The 25438-nt window shown below is 38.6% G+C and overlaps 2 protein-coding genes and 1 long non-coding RNA gene across 3 annotated transcripts in view; 1 reads left to right on the plus strand and 2 right to left on the minus strand.

Annotated features, from left to right (window-relative positions):
- LOC136421744 (staphylococcal nuclease domain-containing protein 1-like) overlaps positions 1-25438 on the minus strand; it is a 159754-nt gene that overhangs the window by 38881 nt on the left and 95435 nt on the right. The gene's annotated exons all lie outside the window — the stretch shown is intronic.
- LOC136421745 (leucine-rich repeat-containing protein 4C-like) overlaps positions 8365-25438 on the plus strand; it is a 71622-nt gene continuing 54548 nt past the window's right edge. Inside the window, exon 1 of the mRNA XM_066409260.1 lies at positions 8365-8623. The gene's annotated coding sequence lies outside the window, so the exon portion shown is untranslated. The remainder of the gene's footprint in view (positions 8624-25438) is intronic.
- Positions 22417-24355, minus strand: LOC136421755 (uncharacterized). The gene is made up of 2 exons (XR_010753499.1): positions 24135-24355; positions 22417-23714 (listed from the first exon to the last, which is right to left on the minus strand). It is a non-coding gene; the product is annotated as an uncharacterized lncRNA (long non-coding RNA).

Below are 25438 nucleotides of genomic sequence, written 5' to 3' on the forward strand. Positions count from 1 at the left end.
CATCTCTGCCGATTTCAAAATTCTGCGACCTTCTGGCAATCTACAAATTCGGCCCCAACGTTGTAACATGACACCAGCTGTAACAGCAGTTTTCTTATCGACAAGGTTTAAGAACCAAAACAGAAGTATTTGATGGCAGATGTTCTTTCAATTCTACAACAGTCCAAAATTTTCAACCAACCAACATTTGGGCAACTTGCTATCAGCTGCCTCTATCAGGTACGAAATTGAAAACTTCAGTTTTCTGTTGAGCATGACTAACTCCTCTCAGCCAAGTTATTTTCATAAAACCCTTGCGAGTTTGCCTACCTTGTAATATTACATGTTCCATATCATATTGCAGCGGAGCACACTGTTGACAGTTGGATACGGTCCGCGATCACTCAAACGTACGCAGAGAATCCAAAGCAAATTACATGTACTACCATCATGATGATTACTTTTCCAGCGGTATCAGTATAATATCCAACTTTGCAATATCCTTCACAACTTTAATCTAAATCCCAGTGTCAAAGCCTGATTAGAAGTCCCAGTTTTAATTCATCCTGACAGTGTATCTGGGTTTACTGGTACACCACTTTGTGTATCGAAGTACTCAGTGGTCATTTCTAACCTTCTTCCCGGCCGAAGTAGCCTTTTGGCACCAAATTTGTATTTGCAACAGGGTTATAGGCAGCAGGGGGAGGGTTAAATGTACATAAAATAGTCAAGAAGTAATTGGGTCAGATGCCCCACAAAAACATACCGGTTTTCGAGCTGACCTGTGTCTTTAAAAAAATAGGCAAATTGTTGACTTGTCCTTGGTATCACATTGTACAGTTACAGGTGTGTCCTTTGGTATCACCTTGCAGTTACATGCAGGTGTGTCCTTGGTATCACATTGCAAATACAGATATGTTCTGGGTATCACATTGCAGTTACAGGTGTACATTGTGTCCTTGGTATCAAATTGCAGTTACAGGATTGTACTTGGTATCACATTGCAGTAACAGATGTGTTCTGGGTATCACATTGCAGTTACAGGTGTGTCCTTGGTATCACATTGCAGTTACAGGTGTTCCAATGGTATCACATTGCAGTTACTGGTGTAGCTTTAGCTAATAGTTGCAATTTTTAATGTCACCTGGTTGCTTTAGGTTGTAGCAGAAATATAAAGATCAAAAAGAAACAGCGGAGTTAAGATTTGGTTTTCCAAATTCATTCTCTTTCCCCAAAGTCCCCAGTTGTTCATGGTGTTTCATTCATGATTGGCTGTTCCTAAAGGGCCGTTAAGTTCAGCGGCGGACTTGGTGATCATTACCAGCCATGTGAGAGCGATACGGCAAATCGTTGATGGGGTTACATTATGGCATTCATCGTGACCTGAAACCAAGGAATGGGCGTCCTCGGTGGAATCCAAATGTCAGCAAAGGGCCTGAGAGGAAGGCTGGCTCCAGCAACCTTCAAAATTCAAGGTCATCATTCTTCTCCTAGAGCCAACACTTCTGGGAGAAAGAATTATACAACAAGGGGCCATCTTAACCTTCTCTCTTCTTATCAATCTTTAGGCAGAAAATTTGTACAGTTTATGTGGTTAGAAGACAGTTACAAGAAACTAAAATGATAGACAGACTGAACTTTTGTCCATTTAAGTTTTTGTAGCCAGTGAGTCTCTTCTTTTGTGCATGATATCAATGGGCAACTACTAATCGGCTCCCCCCCTTCCAGCATTATCAACAATGTCATTCTATTTGAATGCATCGGACCAGCGAACGCATGAATCTAATCATAGTGCTTGCTAATAGGTAAACCCCAAAAGATCTACACTGTATAAGATAAGTCCGTTATCATGAAATCTCTTTATGGTGTCTGCTGGGACCTAATAATAGAGTTATCTGATGACAAGAAAATAATTTCTTATTTTTCAATTTGCAACATGGCAATTCTCCTTTTTCGGCATTTTATCTTTCACAAATTAAAGAGAAGTGAAAGCAATGTTTAACCAGATTGGTTAAAATGAAGAGTTACTCAATGAACAGAAAATACTCTCCCAGTTGCCATGCATGACAAAGAAGACAAACGCTATGTACAGCCCTGGTCCATTGTCAATGAGTTCATTGACTTTGGACCAGGGACATTTCCATAACTCTTTTTGTCAACCACAATGAACAGTGGACCATGGCTTTATGTCCCATTAGAAGGACTGCAACCCTTTCCAATAATGCATGTCGGGTGAGCAACAACAGCTGGGATTCGAACTCATGACTTCTTGGTCTAGAGGTAGGGTCGCTAACCCTGGACTATGCACACCATCCTCATGGTAAACTCAACAAAGAGAATGGCAGCACCACAGACATTCAAGAAAAACATCTCCACAGCTTGCAGCGGAATAGCAGAAAGTAATGACCTTGAATTGTGCATTAAGTATTCATAAAGCATTTGATATAGGAACATGAAATGAGAGGAAGGTTATTACTTTCAATTAAATTCACTTCACTTCTCCATTATGATGGATGCATTTCAATTATTGACTGTAAAGTTGTCCCGAAATATTATTGATGAAAGCAACTAAAATACTGTATAATGCTGCAAGTGTTATAAGAGCCAATATGTCACATATCTTTCTGATGTATCTATATTATTATCAAGAGGCCTGGAGGACAATGGATTATTTCTCTTATTTCGTTTCATTGATTCGGTTGTAGCAAAACATACAGCGAAGGCTGCCCAACTAGCCAAAGGCCATTGCAAAGGGCTAGGACTGGTGACAAGGATAGATGAGCTCAAGTTACATAATAAGTCAATGAACTCCTAAACAATGTAATTATCTGAAAAAGGATCGAATATGCCAGGTAGCGAGTTGGAAGTTAAAGTGAACTGTATTACGTTCAATATAGAAGAGACTATAATTATAATAATAACACGATAAGGCAATGAAGTGTAAGTGTACACGTAATTGTCTAAAAAAGGATCGAATACGCCGGGTTGCGAGTTAAAAGTTAAAGTGAACTGGATAATTTTCGATATTAGAGGAAGGTATACAAAAATAAAAATAATAGCTCTATAATAAGCAATGAACTCTAAGTCAGCGTAATTGTCTAAAAATGATATAAAACAGGTAGCGGGTTAGAAGTTTAAGTGAATTGTATTACGTTCAACATCAGAGGACGCTATATATAATAGTTACATAATGAGGCAATGAAATTATGTAATTATCTAAAAAAAACAGATTGAATATGCTGGGTAGCATGTTGATCAAACTAAAGCTAAAGTGAGCTTTATTACGTTCACTGTCACAGACGCTATATACATTATATATAATGTCATAGTTACATACATGTAATAAGGCAATGAAATTACTCTAAGTACAAAATTGTCTAAAAGAGGATTGAATATGCCAGTTAGCGAGTTGGAAGATGACTATCACATTCAGAATATCAAATGTAGAACAAAGTGAAGTCACTACACAATCTATCTCCTAAATAAAAGTTGCAGGCTTCTACAAAATTAACTTGAACTTCAGCAATATCAGGTGATAGAGTCTACAACACAGAAACCTAACAAGGCCCCTTCTGTTCAGAAGTATTGCTTACTACAGTAATGCAGGCTGTAAGTTTCTAGTGCCGATTCTGCCCTTTCCAAGGGTGACGTGAGCTAACAGCTTTCTCCCTCTCACCATCTATTATATCTGCCATTCCAGCCACACGAGGACCGTACCAAATGGCTCACGAGGGGGCCATAGGGTCTCTGGAGGGCTCTAGTGTTAACAAGTCAACGACATTTAAGCTGGCGATGCCTGGGGTGAGAAGCTCTCGAGAGGAATCCGACAAAAGTGGCGGCAATTGCGTAGTGTGCGATATTGGGGTTGAGACAGTGCACAAATCAGAAAAACAAGAGTCTGAACTGAAAAGGATATTATACATGTAGGAAGTCATGCTTAAAAAAGATAACAGTTTGAGAGCTATAGCTAGATAATAATGTGTTTTTATGATAGGCATCTGCATGTAAATTGATTTGGGCCTATTTTCCAATTGAAATTGAAAAAAAAATCAGTCTTCTAGACAGATGGTCAGTGATCTATTAATAAATAATAATTCTCACATTTTGCCACAAATCAAAAATTGAGAGAGTCAAAATGACTAGCATGTCAGAGATCTTAGTGACTGGAAATTTGTTTAATTGTCATCAAAATGTTTACAAAATAATAACTACATAATATACATATATATTCTCATTTGCATTGGTCTCTCAAGAGAATTTCCCAATAACAGGAAGAACACATTTTTGTGCGACCATCTTGTCAAACAGAGGCATGACTTTGTGCAATAAAGACCAGGGCTAGACATTCTTGAAATTTCTTTTTTAAAGTCAGCCCTAGAATTTCACATTCAAGCTCTGAAGAAAAGCAGTAACATTCATATTAAGGTTTTGATAACATTGGACATTAATTCGCTCTAAATCATAATCTACTTTGTGCACCCAAGATATTTTCTACTTCCTAAATTTCTAGGTCAGGTGCACCAGTGCACAAAATAGTCATACTCTAAAAAATGAATTTCGAGCCCTGAAGATAGTAGAATGGATCCAGCTTAAAACTGGATTTCTTTTCCTTTCAAGGGAAATAGCTTTTACAACATCGCAGATTGGAAAACTAAATCATTCATCAAGCAAAGTAATTTGGATTGGTTGACGACTGAAAAAAACGTAATGCTTGTTTACTTTTCTATCACGTCACTTCAAGTCGACCACTTGGTCAGTAATTACTTCATATCTGTTCATTTTGTAAAGCATCCCTGGAAGACTTTACAGAGGGTTAGCATGCTCTGTTGACGTCATTTTGGCCTCTGAATTTTACATTACATGTGGGTAACTGATCTGGAGCTAATGTACATGTATTTTGTGGTTAATGCGTAATACCCCTTCTGAATTATGCGTCATGTATGATTAAGGTTTTCTAATTCTGCATGTCATTACAGGCAGTAAGGTGGTCCTGTGGTTAGGGTTGTTAACTAAGAATCTAAGGGTGCTTTGTTCTAATCTCTAGGAGGCTCCAATGTTGTGCCCTTGGGAAAGGCACTGAACACCAACTTCCTCCCTCGACTCTGATAAAAATGAGTAGTACTACATGTACCTACTACATGTAATAGCTTTGGTTAGGAATGTCCTTTCAGATGGGATGTAAAGACAGCTGAGACCCCGTGTTTATTATAAGAGAGCCACACCTCAAGCACATAAACAACCCCACCCTTATCGAAAAGGTCAGGGGTCTACCTCAGTATATATGAGTGGATCAGGATCAGAAACAGGAAAATAATGCAATATGAACAGTTTAACCTTCTCCCTGCTGCCTACCTCTTTAACCACTAGGAAATTGGGTGCTACTTCAGAGTGCTAAAGGTTAAAGTCAAGAAAATGTCATCAAAAAAAGGTCTCACAAATTATGTACAAACCGTACATTCAGGATATTCAAACAATTAGGCCAGTTGAGACTCAAATGTTCAGTTAACAGGAAGAAGAAAATAGTTCATGCAAAAAGACTCATATGGTGGAATTAAGAAATATGTAACCAGTAGTATGAATAAATCACAATGGAGCAAAAAGGACCCCAATGGGTGTCAATCAAATGTGCAGAGGGCAGTGACCCTGACTCAAGGTCGAAGCCCCCCCTATAAAGAGTAAGAGCACTGATGGAGTTGAAGTGGTACAGTACGAAACCCCAGGGAAAAACAAGAGGGCAACACAAGATGCTGGAAGTGGAGAGATAGTGTGCCAAGGAGGACTAAGGGTCAGGGTTGGGTCACAATTATATCAGACGGGGCGACACCGAAACGCTCCCGACATGTACAGACAGTCGTTCAAAGAAAATGTGACAAATAAGAAGTCAATGGCTGCCTCGTACGACAAACCAGGATTGATCAGCGGATGATCGTGAAGGGACAACGGGCGCAGCGGAAATGGAAAAGTTGGGAAAAGGACTATGACTGATACAAGTAGAACGGACAACGAATGTCCGATAAACTTACCTGTCCAGCAGAACACTTCTGATCAATGATATTGTTTGCCCTCTACCAGTATTGACAGTCATGTTTAAACTATGTATGCAATAGAAAACAAATCGTTTATTTAGAATAACCACTGAGGGCCTTGGCCTTAACCTCAATGAATGGTGAGCCCTTTGGGCTATATAATGACCTTGCTTAAGTAAGGCATTGAGCCCAAAGGGCTCATCATTCATTGGGCATGCCTATGGTAATAAGTTGGTCATTATTCAACAACCGTTACAACAAATTACTGAATTTTTGGGTAATTTAATTAGTATGGATTTTGATTTGCAGATTTTCCATTCAATTTTCTCTCACCATCTTCATATATATACCATGAAATTTAATATGAAATTAGACTCTATGTTTAAAATATAAGTACTATACTCATCTTAGGGGCATTATGTAAATGTTCATTAATTCTTAGTTGCAAATAATTCCAGAAACCCCATAAGCTCAGTGATTATGAATAAATATTTCCTAAATAATGAAAATCATTGAGACCTGACTTTTTTCTAGTTTCAACCAAATCAATTTTGCAGTATCCCGTAATCAAAAACTTTTCCTTTGCCTATGTCTGATACCAAATTCATGACAATACAAAATCCCTATCACATACAATATACAGCACATGAACTTTTGACACTATGTTTAACTTAGATATTGATATTGAATATTGAGCTTATTCAGCCTGATATTATCTAGTTGTAAGAAAAGACTCTGAAATCTGGGTCACATTTCATTGATGAGATTTGTGTTCACCAAAATATTCTACACAATTATAGACACTTTGAGATACATTTATGAATAGTTTTGACGGTTTGGTAGAGCCGACAGATACTCCGATCTTGCCATGTAATACAGAAGAGGCATCAACACTGCATGCCAAAAAGATGGATGCCACAGTACTGACTCGTATTCCAATAAAGGAACAATACATAACAGTCATTGCATAATCAATAGCATTTCCTCAAGGACAAATTATGGTTAAACGTTAGCCATTACATCATGCGAGAGACTAGTCGAGGTGGGTGGGATACCGTCGGACGCTGTCGTTTCTCCTCGTTACGCCATCAACGAAATAGGAATTTCACTCTTTTTCCCGCGAATCAATAACAATCATATCAGGGACTGCTAATATCGTTGAAATATTCATGAAAACTAACGGCGTTGCGGCAGCCGTATCGCACCATATTTCAGTCTGGGATATTCCCCAGGCCGGATCAGTTTCCTACTACATATACATTAACGCCTTGGGCTCGTCATCCGTCACACTCACTACAACATTCATGCAAATTTGATACTTCGTCTGACCCCAAACATCTGCGATTGTAATTGCCGTTCCTTGACAAATGTTTGGGGTGACAATGGGAATAAATATTTGGGCCGTGCGAGAGGGTTTGCCGGATTCCGAGAGAGACTGCGGGCAACTTTGCCAACGGCGAGAGGGATTGTCGAGGGAAACCATTATCAGACCAAACCATATGACAGGCACCCGCTGGGTTTTATCTCCTGATGGAAGAGCCTCAAAGTACGATAGGGCGGGGAGTACCGCAATGACAAAATGCTGAACAACACCTTGACTTCAAATACAAGTATCCGACTGTCAAAGCTACATTTTATTACCAAATCAAAGAAATCCTCCAACTTCATGTTACTAAATGTCTTCCCCCCTCCCCCGATTTCACATAATCTGGTCTGTTGCTAATGTGAGTATTGAAAACTGATAGAATCGCGTTCTCGTGTAATATTTTACGTGGAAGACGGCTATTGAAGTTTCTTCCTGACGTGTTGTTTTATCAGAATCTTTGCGGCAGCTCTTTGGCTTATCTGTTCATTACATTGCAAATAGAGTGAGGCCTCCCGGAGGCAATGAAAATTAGGAGTTGACACATAAGGTCACCTTTCCTCAATACAATTACCCAAACACCGAACGAACACAATAACACGGTTACACGCAGGGGGTGAAAATGGAAAACGCTCCTCGGAACATTTCATGCGGACTCATCAAGCATTTTATTATTCCAGTGTTGCTTGCGACGCTTTACAAGATGTACCCTAGTCCGTACCTCCTTTTCTTGCCATTTTCTTTATTGGCTTCCTCCTGAATGATCGCTGCCGGTTGCTTGTTAAACCGTAATGCTGATATCGTCTATGATGACCTCACAGTAGGACTGAAATGCGTAATATTCTAACAACCGTCGGTGGACCGTACCACCGAGTCCCTCGCAGAGGTAATTAACATCGCACCGCCACTGGACTGTACCGTCGGGAATATATTGGCATAATTTAATTCCAGTGACGGTAATCACGCCATCTGCAGTAATACATAACTTACTAAAAGGTCGTGAGATCCAATTAAATCTGTCGTCCCCCGTTCTGCAGTAGGTTAGCCCGGTGTCAGGCTGACTGGGAAGATGGATAGGGAGGGTGCAGCTCGGCCCTCCTGATTACGGTACGCGGTGACGCCGCGCCGGGAACATGTCGGACAGGTGTGTGGGCACGATCTTGTCCACTTCCGCTACACCGTCACTCCGTACGTTTCTTTGAACGAACGGCGGAAGGTTTAGAGGGTGTATTGAAGAATTGTTCCGATACGAAAGGTGAGAAACAGTTCCCATTTCTAGGAGAAATTGAGCGTGGGTGGCCATGGGCCAGACCAGTGGGGGAGGGGCTGTGCGTGTGCAGTATTTCCTACTTACTATGAAATATGTAATATGTTCTACTGTAACAGTACATAATAACCAAATATCCAAGACAATGTAATTCCTAAAATCATCTGTATACCGTGTTCTACAGTAACAAGGCATTTTGTGCAGTTAAAGAGATCTGAATGAAAGAGGCTTTCAATTGTAAGCAAATATGAGCTGTGCCCAATCAATAATGTCTCTTCATCCAACTTGGATTGCCCCCCTCCCATAACGATTAAGAAAATTACCCAAGACCCAAACCGTTCTGTGTCTTTGCATTGACAGATCTATTTAGATGTACATTTTGTATAATATCATGATTACTTTTCTACCAATTTCTGTGTGGTTTAAATACACAGCAACATGTAAAAAGTTAGCAACCCCAGGAATATGCCTTATGCCCTTAGTAACTTTGCCACTGTCCAATGACTAATCCATTTTAAATGTCAAAGTACCTCTAAGCGACATAGATTGGTTGAGAAAAAGCAGTGGTTTCCTGCAAAATACTTAATATGATTTAAGCTCTTTTATCAAAGAGGATGTGTGTTAAGGTCTCTAGAGAATGTTCTCCATAAAAATTACATTAAGTAGGACCTGAAAGACTCATAATTTACACTATCAACCTATAATTTGCTTAAATGTGTATGTCATAACACTTACCCTCAACTGCAATATTCAAAATTCAATATGACGTTATAATCATTCTACATCACAGAATGGATGAATAATGCTAGTATGGTAATAATTTCCATCAATTTTAATGGAATAATGTTTGCTATTACAAATGTACCTAATGCTAATGTATCATGAATGTGACAAGCAGTAATCTAATACCATTATGGAATGATGTATTCAATTATGCAAATTGAATATGAAAATTTGACATTTCTATTTGGCAGCTTGGCATGTGGTGTACCTTTGCCCTACATTTGATAATACAGACAAAAATTAAATGAATATTCATGTTTTCTATCAGTAATGTTCACAGCATGCTATTAAAAATGGCCAATTCAGGGCAAATATGACATTTTTGAGCATCTAACTTCTGCCCCAATCCTTTGTTTTTGAACTTTTGAAGAATCATGGGTCTTCTCTTTTATTGGGAAAGATTGGTACAATTTTATGAGCACCATATATACATTGTCAAGTTTATCCTTCTAAGATTGTGTTCCTTTGAATTTTAGTGGCTCCTAAAGCCCTGCTTGTAAAATAGGCAAATGTGCAACATACAGTTTATGGTATTGTAGCAATCTCAAATATACCTGGCTAACACTCTTTCAAACAGTTTACGAAGAGACACCCACTCTCAAATTGCAACTTTGCAACTTAACAAGCACAACGGATAGTCTTCTTTCAGAGATAGTCTATCTTAAAGTATGATAAGAGCTATCTAAAATAACGCATCCCCACATACAAGTACACTGATTGTATTTTTCCTAGATGCAGCTATTAATTAACAGTGCACTCATTTAGTTGCTTCAAAGAACGAATATCGAGGAAAGATTATCATTGCTAATTATAACCTGGCAAGCCAGCCTGCGCCTCAACTTATGATAAAAACATGCATGCAGATAAGAAAGAAAACAGCTGTTCTGAATATTCCTTATGAGAATACACAGACAATATTCACCATAAATCAAGATCATACAATATCTATTGCTGCGTAGATATGGGATTTTATTGCGCAGCTTAAGTGTCAAAACAACGGTAACTAATGGCACGTACTTCGGCTTCCTTTAGAAATGACTTGAGAACATAAAGAAAAATGTCTTCCTGCCTCGGGGAAATAAAAACCAAGGCTACCCTGCTGAAATGCGGTATATCTTCATGATACTATCTTAGCTTTAACTGCTTTGCACAACGTATGTCAAGCCAAGCTCCACACTTAATGGCGCGAGACGGAATTGTATGATGCAAATATCACTCCAGAGTATCATAGACTCATATGTTTATGGTCTCTATATCATATTCTAAGGAACATATTGTTGAGCCTGTTTATTCTTTTTGCCTGGAGTTTATCTTTTTAAATTATTGTCGTTCAAGATTGTCATAAACAACGTAGCTATAACTTGCAGCAAAAAAGTACAATGACTTGTCACACATCTTCATAAAATCTTTCTAGTGCAGATAAAGGAAATATGATAAATCTGCTAGTTTTGCCTGCCCGCCTTAGAAATTAGACTATAGTTGTGAGCAGATTGTGTTTGTCTGTTTGTTTGTCTGTTTCTGTCTGTGTTTTTGCTGTTATGCACATCTCACCACAGACTGCCAGGAAGTGAAGGACATCAGGTCAGAGTTGCAAGAGTGACAGGAAGTACAATGTAGGTTGTAGAATGTTTAGTCATTCATCATTGGCTGACATCTGACAGACATTCAAGGTCATAGGGTCAATGAATGAGGCTCTACAAGTAATTCACGGGAAGGTTTTCTTCTTGGTCTGTTCATCGTGTTTTAAGTTATATTTTCCATATTCTAGTGGAAAATATGAGACGAAAATATGCCTGTAACATTTTAACTGAGGTATGCTGTGAAAATTGGTACAAAAATTTATCTAGATATGACTCTTACATAATTATGTAAATACCAATAATCTATTTAGTCGAATTAAAAAAAAAGCACCTCCTGAAATACATTCTGCAATAATACAATGGTCTCTCATTTCATTTTGCCTTCAAGTCCATAATTATGCAAACTTGCCACAGTATTTTGCAATGATTGTGTATGCAACACCATCTCCACTGCTCTCTTGGCCATTTCAATCATATTCACCTTCGTGCTCGGGGCCTGGTACATGTACTTTTGTTGCAGCCAGAATGAGTTGTGAAATCATACAATCACGGGTCTGGGGTGCAAGGGTCTGGTATTGTTGCCATTCAGCGTTAAGTCAGTTAACTTCAATACATATCAAATGCCCATCGAGACGGTAGAGTTTTGATCTGCTCATGTTTGATTCACGTTGTGGTGCATTGCTTGTCGTGAAGTGTGGTGGAGTTGTTAATGAGCTGAAAGGGTATCTTATTTCACCTATTCATGAAGAGCTGGCAACGTATACATGCACCTTTCTAATGGCTATAACCAGTGGCCTCCAGATCAAGGTTCTGAACACAAGCCATGGATCATAATTTGCATAAGACGTGAATACTCATTAGTACAACATGCACAGATTATGTAAATGACTTCACAGTTATGCAAATGATGTCAAAATTTAAATAAATGCTCTTAAAAGCCAGCAATAGTATATATATATATATAATAGCTATGTCACCTACATGGAGATCAGCTAAAGATTTCCTCATTACTTTCCAAATATACAACTGTCAGTCATGCTAAAAGATTGCGGACTTTCCCCTCCATGGGTGCCCTTGAGAGTAACACATCATTGGCGGTAAGACTTACATGTACATGTATGAGGTCTCTGTCTTGTACGGGCTTTACGACATAAGCAAACTCAAAGGATCAGGCCTTTGTCCTATAGTATAGGGGCTTCAAGATGTACGTAAAGACCCAAAGGGATACCGACAGACAGCTACAAGCTGTGGTAACCTAATGTCTCATTAAACAGTACAAAAGTGGGGAGGGGGGCGAAACAACCTTGAAAATTAGCATCGAGTCAATTGACCTTCAACAAGTCTACTTTGACCTTTTTCATCTCAACTAATGACACAGACATCATGTATGTAGCAACATACTTTCTATCTGCAGATGAAAAGAGAAACTTAAGCCCTTCCATAAAGCAGCCTCTGATGTCTGAGAGAGGGGGTATGGCCCTGAACACATTAGCTTTCTTTGGAAAAGTAATCCTCGTGGATGAAATATTACGGATTCACAGATGAGACCCTTGACTTGGTTCCTCCAAGCAGCATGTTGAAGATATTGATTTTCAGAATTCAAAGCACGAATTGGAAATCATAGTCGACTAGTCGGGATCGGTAACATGGTACAAGTCAGGAATTAAGCCAAATGTATCAGACAAGCTACCAATTATAAGTACTACACAGTTAATCTTGAGGGTTCAAGGTTACATCTAATTACAGTGCAGGCTGTATGCACCTCCCTCCCCCATGACTTGAGAGATGTTGTGGCAAAGATAGTAGAACACATTCCTCTGTGCGGCCAAGACATCTTCAAAAGGGCAGAACCAGTGACTTTATTTACCTTTCAAAACATGACGTCCAAAATTGATGATCTTTTATAGGATAGGAGGATAAGGAAACTTTTTCGGAGTCTCTTGAAACTCTTGTTGCAACTCTTTATTGTGATTTGCTATCAACATTGTTTCCCCGATTTACAATACATACAAACATGCCATATGCCATGCAGCTAACAAGACAGTAACTGTTGTTGTGGCAAAGTGTACTTGACAGCTTTCACGGGGAAAATAGTCAATCTCGCAGTCCAAAGGGATCAGCTTTGCGCCAGCAAATTGTGCCTTCTGTAGGTTTTACTTTGAAAGTCACTTTGTATTCATATCTCTGGCTAATTAGTGTTTCCCCGGGCCTTTTAACTTCAATCTTACTTAATTAGTGAGTACTTGTAATTAGGAAAGCATACTGACAGCTAACATCTATGTCACTTTGCAGCATAGTTTCCTCTATTGATTTTTATGTAAATGCTGGTACCCTGCAGTTTACAAGGAAGTTGCTAGGTGGCTTAAGATTCAAGTAGTTCCTTTTTAGAGACAAACACATACCTTTAAGCAAAATACCAACTTTTTAAGTTACAAAAAAATTGATAAATTGCCATCAATATCTATAACTTCCTCACTCATTCTGTTCAAAACTAACTAGGAAATACCTGTAAACCAATGCCTTGCTTTGTGCGTTGAAAATCCGAATACTGAATGTAGATGTTAAATTGATGTTGGTACAAATTCATGTTCAAGGACACAATATTTTATCAACCTCTTGTGCATTTTGCATTTAAATGTGTGTTTTTGTGTGTGTGTGTGACAGAAATAGAATACAATATGGTGTATTTTGCATCACCCTTGGTCCCGGCCCTACCGCGGGTCGGGCTGGTACCTTGGGAGATACAGAATACACCGTGTCGTATTCTATATGTATCTAGACACACTGTTGTTTGTTTGCCCCTGGGCGTGGATTTGTGATAAAGTGATTATCAGCCCTACGATGACAGGTCCGCCGCTGTCGTAGTCCACAGGGCGGGACGAGTACCATATGTGACATCCCCCCCCCCCCTACAGGGCAGGTTCAATGCTATCGATTTCTAACGCCATCTGCCTACTGGACGCATGGCCAGACTTTCTACCGACACAACATAACAAAATCCTGCACCTTCACAATGAAGTGAGGCACACATTGGGACAGGTCAATCGATGGCAGAGGAACAAAATCAATTTTTATTCTTCCTGCTATCTGCCAAGGAGGGACCGAGAAAACAACTCTAGACGCAATATCACATAAAAGGCTAACAGTATCAGCTATCAAAGTCACCGTGGTATAATCGATATTCATTATTCAGTTACAACTTGAAGGTAGTATTCGGTAAAGATTTTTTTTTCATTCTTCCATGGCTTAACAGGAAAAACTCTGAAAACTCTAGACAATCATAATATAATTATCAAAAATTGTTATCATTATAAGAGAATCAGTTATCAAAGTCACTGTGGTGTAATCGATATTCATTATTCAGTTACAAGTTGAAGGTAGTATTCGGTTAAGATTTTTCTTTATTCCTCCATGACAAAAAACTAAGAAAAAACAACTCTAGACGTTATATGACAATTGGCATAAAACACTAACAGTATCAGCTATCAAAGTCACCGTGGTATAATCGATATTGATATTGCAACTTGAAGGCAGTATTCGGTACGGATTAATTTCTCTGTGAATATTCCTAACCTAATTGTGATTTGATGAGTAATATTTTACATCAAGGTTACATATCAAAAGAAATGAAAGTTTTGAAATATCCTACGAGTTTACAAGCTTAGCTCATATCTTAAAGATCATCACAAAATACATGTTATCGTCGTAGCCTCAGAGTAAGGAGGAAGTTGATATGACTCTGTTCGCCTAATGGGTGGCATGGGAGTTGTTAGAGGAAGAAACCCAGACGATATAACCTTGCAGTTAGTTATATTATCTCATCCTTCATGTGCTTTAAAACAAGAGGCCAGGCACAGGGGCTTCACAAACAGACAGTGACATTTTCTGGCTTCATTTTTTACATCCATGAAAAATGGAGGTATTGTTTTCGGTCTGTGTGTCTGTTTGTGTTTCTAGATATTTGGGGTCAGCATAACTTCTGGTTGGATTGAAATGATATTTAGTACATGGGTAGATCTTGTGAAGACAAAGGTCAAGGTCAATTTTGGGCCCCCTGGCGTGTTACCTTGGTACTGCAGCAGAACTTCTTACAGGCTTTTAAATCTTTAGTCCTGGACATGCCATGGTTTTTATTTTTTTGTGGCAGATAGCTTTTGATGAAAAGATGAGTGGTGTAAGTTTGGACCAGCTTGGTAAGTTTGGACCAGCTTGGTCCCGACTGTTATGTATTTACGGACGGCATTGTTTTTCATTAAGTTTCTTTTTCCATCATAATTCCCTCACAGGTATATTGCCAAGATGTTTAAGAATACCATGTACCGTGCTTTGGTTTAAGTTAAGGTGTGTGTTTCATCTGCTTGGCAAATGATTTTGTGCGTTTGTCTGTGTGTATGTGTGCATGTGTGAATGCGTGTATGTGTGTGAGTGTGTGTGCGCATGTATGAATGTGTGTGAGTGTGTGAGTGTGTGTGCGCATGCGTTTGTCGGTCAGTTTGTTTGCATCAGATACTCTTGTCTGGTACAAGCCTGCTCTCCGAGCAAATAAACACAGAGGTCAATGAAACTTGAAGAGAGGAATATGTCAGCTGGAACAAATCAATCACCTGGCACTTCCCATATGTGCCAGACTTAAAGCATCAGCTCGTCCCCATCTCTAAATCCCTCCACCGTCCTTGCACATAATCCCCTTCCCGCAAGACAAATGACATCATTTCTTAGCTCCGGCCCTTCCGGACCACTTCCTCTGTGATGATGCATCCAAATGGAGCTGGCCCTGAAAACTCTCAAACATGTGCCTGGATGAAGTAATGGGCATAATTGAAGTGCATGCAGAAGCTTTGAATGTCAGCGGGCATCATTGATGGCATCAGAGGACGGCAACTTTTCATCAAAGAGCCCAAAATATTAACCATCAAAATGATTAACCTTTACCTAAAGAAGATCTCAAAGAAAGGTGGATTATTATATATCTTTTTTAGCATATCATTTAAAATGCCTGCAGAAGCTCTGAATGTCAGCTGGCATTGTTGATGGCATCAGAGGACAGCAACATTTCATCAAAGGACCCAAAACATTAACCATCAAAATGATTAGTACCCTTTACTTGATGAAGATCTCAAAGGCTGGAATACTATATATAGAGAAATTGTTTAGCATAATTGAACTGCATATACATGTAGAGGCTATGAATGTGAGTGGGCATCATTGAAGGCATCAGAGAATGGCAACACTTCATAAAAGGACCCAAAACATTAACCATCTAAATTACGAACCTTTTCTTGATGAATTACATGTAGATGTCAAAGATTGGATTATCTTAATACATTATTTAGAATAATCGAAATGCATGCATAAGCTATGAATGTCAGCGGGCATCACTGAAAGCATCGAAGGACGTCAACATTTCATAAAAGGACCCGAGACATTACCATCAAAGAAAAGACTACTTTTTGCTTGATAGAGATCTCAGCTTGGATTATGATGTAGACAGTTTATCAGTTGAAATGATTTATTCGGTAGTTTGCAAGGCTAATCAACTAACAGGATGAGAAAGTAATGAAGTGTTGGCTCCGCACACTGGCTTGGTGCCACCGGCCCTCAAAGAAACCATTATATTTGATGGATGGCGCTTCTCGGCTGCTTCTACCGTCCACATTTGCATTTTAAGGAACATGGTTGTCAGGGATCATCGCACAGAAGGACGATAGAGACCAATCAATGGGTGTTAACATTCAGGGATGCGCAATCCAGCCAAGCCTGAATAGAGATGAGACCCTATGGAGGAGTTGGAGGGGGGTGGGGGGCAATAAATCACGTTATCTGGTAGAGAGATGACAGAGGCAACAAGAATGTAATAAAAAGGAGTGCAAGGAGGTCAAAGAAACGTTACTTAAAGTGGCTAATGTTCACATGTGAAAGCTCAAGACATAGTATGTGGAATTTTCTAGCCCAAAGGCTCAAAAAAATACCTTTTATGAGGGGGGGGGGGCAAATCATGTTCCTTGGCAGAGGGTTGACATAGGCAGCAAAATGCAATAAAAGGGAGTGCAAGAAGGTTAAAGAAACGTTACTTAAAGTGGCTAACGATCACAAACCAACGCTCAAGACATAGTATTTGCAATTTTCTAACCCAAAGACTCTAAAATACCTTTTATGGAGGGCAGGGGGGCAAAATTATGTTCCTTGGCAGAGGGTTAAGGAATGCAGCAGAATCTATCAAAAAGAAGTGCAAGAAGATTAAAGAAACTTTAATAAGACTTAAAGTGCCTACCTCTCACAAGCGAATGCTTAAGACATGGTATTTGCAACTTTCCGACCCAAAGACTCTATAAATACCTTTTTCTTAAAAATCATAATCCCTAATTAAAGATAAACATGGAAGTAATCTCCATCATTTTATGCTTGACGTCACACTTTTAAATTGGTAATGGTTCTATGGATAATTTAACGTGCTAAACTTAGGTATGCAACACTCAATTGTTCAAGACTGCGACTGGAAATCTGGGTGAGATTTTGATGAATTACGAGCTCGAATTAAGTGCTGCTCAGATCATCGAATCACATCAATATCTAGATCAAAAACTCTGCCGAGCATGAAACATAAGGATTATCAATACAGGTCCAGGCCCTGCGCATCCATAGTGGTGGACAGAGATGGATCTGCAACCCTCCAAGTTGAATGTGAGCATAGCTTTATTGCAGTAGTATATGCATAATGCAGAAACTTCAGAATATTAATTGTGTTTTTATAACACAATTATTTTGCTATAGTTGCAAAAACATGTACTTGTGTTGCATACTGTACAATAATCTTACTCATATTTGGGGCATCAACATCTGAGAATCATCATCTGAGAAATAAGAATAGTTATGTCAAAAATCTATAAAACTCAACAAATACTCTGTGTTTCCCTGCCCCTATGTTTCCCTGTCCCTGGTGCTGACTATGTTTCCCTGTCCCTGACTATGTTTCCCTGTCCCTGGTGCTGACTATGTTTCCCTGTTCCTGGTGCTGACTATGTTTCCCTGTCCCTGACTATGTTTCCCTGTCCCTGGTGCTGACTATGTTTCCCTGTCCCTGGTGCTGACTATGTTTCCCTGTCCCTGACTGTGTTTCCCTGTCCCTGGTGCTGACTATCTTTCCCTGTCCCTGGTGCTGACTGTGTCTCCCTGTCTCTGACTGCATTTCTCTGTTCCTAGAGCTGTGTTTCCCTGTCCCTAGTGCTGAATGCCTTTCCCTGTCCCTCAAGCATCTAAAACACAAAACTTTGCATGGCAAGGGAATAACAAATATAGGGCTCAACTTTATACATGTATTCCATAACTCCTAAACAGATCTTGTGCACCATCTACGGATAGTGTTTGCACTCAACCATAAAAGGCACCCGTATCTTTGATGTACAGAAGTGAGATGCATGATATTGACCCGTTCAATGCCTTACACAAGGACTGCATATTTGTTTGGGAACAGTTGAGCGTATCGGACGTAAAAGCTCTCCTGGGCTCTTGCCAAGCCGGTGACCTCAAACCATCACCATTATTTAATGTGCCGTAGGGAAAAAATGGGTCAGATCATCGTCAGGTCTACGAAATTCTGAGGGCAGAGAGTAATGTGATGATCACGTCTTTTGTCACCGATAAATCAAGGCGTCAGTCTTAATATGAAAACTCTGTCTGGGTGATGAGGCATTGATACTGGTAGGCTGACTTCTTCATTACCCACCCAAACACTGTTACCGAAACTCCAAATCACCCAAATATGCAGTACTTAGTGGGAATAACATTGTCTGGACAGTTTGAGGGAATGGGTCGCATCAATTACACTAGTAGTGGTCCAGAATCTTAAGTCAACTGTGTTGTGGCCTACAAAAAAAATGTGTTGCATTTCACAGCTACAGTCCTGAAAAATTTAGGGTCAGTAGGTAGGGATTGTCTTTTTTTTGGCTTAAGTGATCAAAAAAATATAGTTAAATACATAATAGCAAACTAAGTAAAACTGAAATGTATCAGGTACCGGTATTTCTAACATCATATTGTAATCATACATATACATATTGTCCAAGCACAAGTATATCAATAAACAGATTAATTTATAAACAATATCTAGTACAACACATTCTTACATCAACTGTTTAAAACCTTCTTCTTTTAACAGGGTGCAAAATACAGAGTCTGTTTGGAATTCCATCACTGAGATCGAAACTTTTATGCCCCATACCAGCATTAGACAAGAAAAAGGCTAAGGTCTGCGGGTTTTTGCTAGTGTCGGACGGGTAACCTGAAAAACATGTTCTTTCCTAGGCCTGCCAAACAGACAGTAACATTTTCTTTAAAAGGTTTGCAACCACGTTTGTTGTAAAGATTCTTTAATGCACTATAACAGGAAATGAGCGGAAGCACCATCCAATCATCCATCCATCAGTCAATCAAACAAATGCAATATGATTGGCTCCTTCCTGTTGTGAGCATTCTTCAACAGGAAGTCATGAAATAAATATGCAGTAAAACTTCAACGTTCCATAACAGCATGTGCTCACAAAAATGAGGGAAAACAGTCAATATTATGACTCAATATTTTGAGTCAAAATATACTGCTGTTAGCTTTATGTTTTGCTAGCAGCGACTTACAATGTTTCTTTAATATAGTACACTCTAGCATTAAAATCTGTATTTGTGGCCGAAAATGATGGGCTTGTGGATAATGACTTGTGAGGATTTTCTTTTATGTGAGGCAGGGGAGGAAATGTTTGCAACTATTTCCTGTCTGGGTGGTGTGCCAAGGACGTAATGGGACAGCATGGTTGTTTTAAATGTCAACGAGTCTTACACAGCCTAGTAGGCAGGGTGTCGTAGACTGTTTCATTTCACTGTCTGATCGTCTGTGTCTGCATCCAGGTAAAACTCTGAACAAACATATACCGTAGATTCATTTATTTCTGCTGTCTATCTGTCCCAATGCTGACAGTGTTTCTAGTGCTGACTGTGTTTCCCTGTCCCTGGTGCTGTGTTTCCCTGTCCCTGGTGCTGACTGTGTTTCCCTGCCCCTGGGGCTGACTGTGTTTCCCTGTCCCTATGTGCTGTGTTTCCCTGTCCCTGGTGCTGACTGTTTTTCCCTGTCCCTGGTGCTGACTGTGTTTCCCTGTCCCTGGTACTGACTGAGTCTCCCTGTTCCTGGTGCTAAATGTGATTCCCTGTCCCCAGTGCAGACTGTTTCCCTGTCCCTGGTGCTGACTGTGTTTCCCTGTCCCTGGTACTGACAGTGTTTCCCTGTCCCTGGTGCTGACTGTGTTTCCCTGTCCCTGGTACTGACAGTGTTTCCCTGTCCCTGGTGGTGACAGTGTTTCCCTGTCCCTGGTACTGACAGTGTTTCACTGTCCCTGGTGCTGACTGTGTTTCGCTGTCCCTGGTGCTGACTGTGTTTCCCTGCCCCTGGAGCTGACTGTGTTTCCTTGTCCCTGGTGCTGACTGTGTTTCCTTGTCCCTGGTGCTGACTGTGTTTCCCTGTCCCTGGTGCTGACTGTGTTTCCCTGTCCCTGGTGCTGACTGTGTTTCCCTGTACCTGGTGCTGACTGTGTTTCCCTGTCCCTGGTGCTGACTGTGTTTCCCTGACCCTGGTGATGACTGTGTTCCCTGTCCCTGGTGCTGACTGTGTTTCCCTGTCCCTGGTGCTGTGTTTGCCTGTCCCTGGTGCTGACTGTGTTTTCCTGTCCCTAGTGCTGACTGTGTTTCCCTGTCCCTGGTGCTGACTGTGTTTCCCTGTCCCTGGTGCTGACTGTGTTTCCCTGTCCCTGGTGCTGACTGTGTTTCCCTGTCCCTGGTGCTGACAGTTTTTCCCTGCCCCTGGTGCTGACTGTGTTTAACTGCATTTCATACAGTTTTGCATCTTACTATTACTATGTTGCCAAATCATAATCATGTATAGAACAAAAAAATCTAGCAGATAATTTGTGAATACAATGCTAGACATTTTGCAAATGGCATTGCAATTAAACCTTTGGGTTAAGAAGGATAAATTTTACATGTAAAAGAATTACAAATCTCCAAAGCCATACATTCACTCGAAACAAGTCAAAACTTTAAACAAGTCTTCAGTTCTAATTTGATTCCAAACTGACAGGATGGCTTCTGAGTCGAGTTCCTGAAAGCCATTTGGTGATAAAGACCACCAGACTGATACCTAATGCAGAAGTGATCCACTTGCAATTATCGTAAGCCGCTTAGGGAGGCCCTGCTAGCATTGCCCAGTGTAAAACCCATTTCTGTCAATCCGCTTACTCCAAATCTCTGCTGGCATCGGATTAAGGAAATCTTGGCGAGCAAAGTGGAAAAGAGATTGTGTCAGGTAATCGGGCAAATTCACGTTCGAAAACATCTTTCTATTTTCCGTCTTTGCCGACATGTAATTCACTTCATCAATTAAACCTACTGGCTTCAGTCACAATCCAGAAAAAGAAATTGTGTCAAGTTATCGGGCAAATAAGTGTCCAAAAACCTTTGTCAATTTTCCAATTTTGCCAACATGTAATTTTCTTCATAGTTCAAACCTACACTACCAAAAATGCAATTTCTTGCATTCTAGTTTTTTCTTACATACAGAAAAATATTACTTCATGCAAGCAAATTTTTCTGTATTCAAGAAAAAGGTTTTGTCCACGAATTAAGCAATTTTTTACTTACTGAGCTTTTTCTTGTAGTAAGAAAATCTTTCTTATAAAAATGTCCTTGGTTACTGCCGGAAAGTAATTCTTGCAGTAAGATTTTTTTTTCTATGTATATTCTTGATTCAGACACATGGATCTGAGGTTCTTATACTAAGAATTAATTTCTCACTTAAAGGTTGGTATTCTTGACCAAAACTTTACTGCCTAGAAATGGTTTCTTACTGCTAGCTTTTATGTTCTTACAAAAAGAATGCATTTCTCTTCTTAAGACCAAAATTCTTGATAGCAAGAACTACTTTCTTATTTCTAAGATTTAGGTTCTTATACCAACACGTCTTTTCTTACTTCAAGACCAAAATTCTTACAGCCAAGAAATCCTTTCTTCTTTTCAAGTCTTTTGTTCTTATAACAAGAATGCATTTCTCTACTTAAGACCTGCAATCTTAATACCTAGAACTGCTTTCTTATTTTCAAGATTTAGGTTCTTACACTAAGAATAATTTCCTCACTTCAAGACCAAACATGCTTATCGCTGAGAAATGTTTTCTTACATCAAGATTTATCTTCTTACATTAAGAATCCTTTTCTCGCTTCAGGGGGAAAAATTGTTATCGCCTAGAAATACTTTCTTACCTCTAGAGCTGATCTTCTTATACAAAGAATATTTTTCTCACCTCAAGAACATAATTCTTGCTGCCTAGAAAATACTTCTTACTTCTAAGATTGATCTTCTTACAATAAGCATACTTTTCTTGCATCAAGAGCAAAGATTGTTTATTGCCAAGAAATGTTTTCTTACTTCTAAGATTAATCTTCTTACATCAAGAGCACAATTCTTGCTACCAAGAAATGTTTGCTTACTTCTAAGATTAATATTCTTACACCAAGAATATTTTTTCTTATATCAAGAGCACAATTCTTGCTACCAAGAAATGTTTGCTTACTTCTAAGATTAATATTCTTACACCAATAATACTTTTCTTATATCAAGAGCAGAATTCTCGCTACCAAGAAATGTTTTCTTACTTCTATAATTGATCTTCTTACAACAAGAATGCTTTTCTTACATCAAGAGCAGAATTCTTGCTACCAAGAAATGTATTCTTACTTCAAAGATTAATATTCTTACACCAAGAATATTTTTCTTACATCAAGAGCACAATTCTTGCTGCCAAGAAATGTTTGCTTACTTCTAAGATTAATCTTCTTACAACAAGAATACTTTTCTTATATCAAGAGCACAATTCTTGGTGCCAAGAATTTTTTTCTTACTTCTAAGATTAATATTCTTACACCAAGAATACTTTTCTTACATCCAGAGCACAATTCTTGCTGTCAATAAATGTTTGCTTACTTTTAAGATTAATCTTCTTACAACAAGAATACTTTTCTTATATCAAGAGCACAATTCTTGCTGCCAAGAATTTTTTCTTACTTCTAAGATTAATATTCTTAAACCAAGAATACTTTTCTTCCACCAAGAGCACAATTCTTGCTGTCAAGAAATGTTTGCTTACTTCTAAGATTAATCTTCTTACAACAAGAATGCTTTTCTTACTTCAAGAACACAATTCTTGCTACCTAGAAATGTTTTCTTACTCTTAAGACTGATGTTCTTACAATAAGAATCTCACTCCAAGAGTTACAGTTCAAATGACATGTTGATGGCTTAATTTTTCTGTAAATTGTGGAGTCTGGTATAAAAAAATGACATTGGCAAAGCTTTACAGTGTATTATTTCAAAAATAATAGGTATAATAATAATATACATTATATACAATATTGTTGTACAAATACCAAAACTAATTTTGATACAAAGCCTACTGAAACTGAAAGGACAAAAAGATTACAAACTGCTATGTAATTAACATGCTATATGATTTATTACATATGATATATTTCATGATATATAATTCTTTATCGTCTTGGAAGGTGGTGTAGAGCAGCCTCATCTGACTTGGCAGTGTTAACAGATGATCATCTTCGACTATGGAAACCAAACCCTTCAAGCCCATTTCTGTTGACATTGGCATTCCCATTGGCATCTTCCAACATCTGGGGGAAAAATGAAGACTATGTTATTCATTTTTACTTTCTGAGTTGAGCTAACTAACTTCCAGCTTCTAGATGTGAAAGTTCCAATTGAATTGATTTCTTCACAAAACACATCATATGTTTTATCATTCTTTAACCTATCCATATGTTTTCCAGAAACAATACGTTTAAAATAGTCCACCCCTCAGTGGTGGAATGTAATCTTCCAATGTGTGCGGATCGCTTTTTGATTAAGATCTATTAATTCATCGGCCAAAAAGATGTTTTGAGTTGGACCCAAAGAGGCTATACTTATCATTATCTCCAATGCTTGATGCTTTTGACGATTAAACCATCCAGGGGCCCTTTGACTTTTTTTTTCATATGATAAATAAAGTTGAGCTGATTTTCATACAGTCGGGTGGGGAGGGGGGCACTTACCTTTTCCATACTGCTATCCAGTGTTTCCGTGCAAAATTTGGCATCTGCTGCAGGCTCAGACCATGATCCCCATCTTGTATATGTTCTCTTGTACCTGGGTTTTGACTTTGAAACCGACTTGAGTCTTCAATTAATACAAAATAGAATAAGAAGTGAACAGCACTTGAAGGCATGAACTTCTCAGAGCTTTGGCCCTGCTGTCAACTGCCTGTGGCATTTGAAACCACCAATCAGGAAAAGATCACATGGCAAGTGTTGCCATTGGTCAAAATTTTATGCAGATATTTGCTAGAACAATCAAGATTTTTAAAGAAAATTTAACTTGGCTTCTATTTCTTGCAATAGCCTCATCTTATCCAGGAAACAACCATTATATTATACGAGTTCAAATAAGAATTTCAAAGTATTTCTTGTATTTCTTAAAGTATTACTATCAAGAAAAACAAGAAATGCATTCCTCAAAGTTTCTTGATACGAAAATCAAGAACATTCAAGAATATTATTCTAGTTATGACTCGAACTTTGTCTTCTAGTTTAAATATCTTGAAAATTCTTGTTTTTCTAAGCAGGATACCCCAAGAAAGGCAAGAAGAAAATTCTTCTATTTTCTTAAACATCCCAAGAAAAGCAAGAATTTTTTTCTCAAAGGTTCTTGATACGAAAATCAAGAACATTCAAGAATATTATTCTAGTTATGACTCAAACTTTGTCTTCTAGCTTAAATATCTTGAAAATTCTTGTTTTTCTAAGCAGGATACCTCAAGAAAGGCAAGAAGAAAATTCTTCTATTTTCTTAAACAGCCTAAGAAAATCAAGAATTTCTTTCTCAAGGTTTCTTGATACGAAAATAAAGAACACTCAAGAATAACATTCTAGTTGTTGCTTGTTTTCATAATCTTGAATTCTTGTTTTTTCTTACTACCAGAAAAAGAAGATAGGGGAGAAAATAATTCTTGTATTTTCTTATACATGGCAAGAAATAGATTCTCCATACAAGAAAAACAAGAACTTTTAACTTCAATTTCTAGAAAATTCTTATGAGAGAAAATCCTTTCTAGAAATTATTTCTTTATCTAAGAAAAATAAGAAAATGTTTCTTGTTGTGAGAATTTACAAGACAAGATTCTTGGAATGGTCCCTTGTGCTTTTCTTATTTATTCTTATCATTTTCATGGAAGTTCTTCATTCAAGAAAATTTGTCCACGAATTAAGTAAAAACAAGAAAACTAGAAAAAACAAGAAAAATCATTTTTGGTAGTGTACCGGCTAAAGTCATAAAAGAAACTACACGTCAAGGTTTAAGT

The sequence above is a fragment of the Branchiostoma lanceolatum genome, chromosome 16 (genome assembly GCF_035083965.1).
Source record: "Branchiostoma lanceolatum isolate klBraLanc5 chromosome 16, klBraLanc5.hap2, whole genome shotgun sequence".
Lineage (NCBI taxonomy): Eukaryota > Metazoa > Chordata > Leptocardii > Amphioxiformes > Branchiostomatidae > Branchiostoma > Branchiostoma lanceolatum.